Source organism: Penaeus monodon, chromosome 22, assembly GCF_015228065.2.
Source record: "Penaeus monodon isolate SGIC_2016 chromosome 22, NSTDA_Pmon_1, whole genome shotgun sequence".
Taxonomy (NCBI): domain Eukaryota; kingdom Metazoa; phylum Arthropoda; class Malacostraca; order Decapoda; family Penaeidae; genus Penaeus; species Penaeus monodon.
The window spans coordinates 22,751,534-22,752,466 of record NC_051407.1 but is presented as its reverse complement, the minus strand read 5'-3'; positions in this window follow the sequence as shown (position 1 = coordinate 22,752,466).

The window sequence follows — 933 nt, the reverse complement described above, 5'->3', positions numbered from 1 at the left end:
ATCCAAAAAATTGGGATTTCTTCCTTCATTAAATTTAATTATTTTCTATTTTTTTTGGGATTCTTTTTTCCTTTTTAAATATTTTGGGTTTTTTTTGAAAAATTAATGGTGGGTGTTCCTTTTTTTTAAAGGGTTTAAAACCCCCCCATTTTTTCCTTTTTATTTTTTTATTTGGGTTTTTAGGGGTGTTAAACATTGGGGTTTGCGAATATTTTTTTTTTTTCCCTTTTCTATTATTTTTCAAGGAAGGGTTTTTGGGTTTGGGGTTTTAACCCCTTTGATTTTTCCTTTGGGTTTTTTCCATTTTTTTTAAAGTTTTTCTTTTTTTTTCCCATTTTTGTTTCATTTTTTTTCCCAAAATTTGGTTTTTATTTTTAATTTAGATTTGTTTCAAATGTTTTTCAAATTTGAAATACTTTTTTCCCTTTGTTTTTTTTTTTCTTTTTTTTTATCATTAATTGGAATTTTTTCCCTAATGTTTTCTTTTTTAAATTTTTTTGGGTTTTAAACCCCCCTTTTCTTTTTTTTAATTTAAAATTTCCCAAACCCAACCCAAACCCCCCCTTAAACCCCCCCATTTTTTTAATTTTTTTTTTGGTTGGGGGAATTTTTTGGTAATTTTTATTTTTTTTTTATTATTCCGGTTTTAATGGAGTTTTAAAAATTTGGTTTGTTTCGACCCCCTTAGGGGATATTTTTTTTGGGAACCTAGAATTAATTCTTTTTTGGACCCCTTTGCATTTTTTTAAAAAGGGTTATTTGGTATTTTTCCCATTTTAAATTAGCATTATTTTATTTTTTTGTTTTTCCCTTTTTTTTTAAAAAAATTTTTGTTTTTTTGTTTTTTGGTGATGAAATTGAAATTTTGGTTCCCCTTTTTCCCTGTTAGTTTTTTAAAAATTAGTTTTTGGGGGTTAAATTTATTTTTGCGAA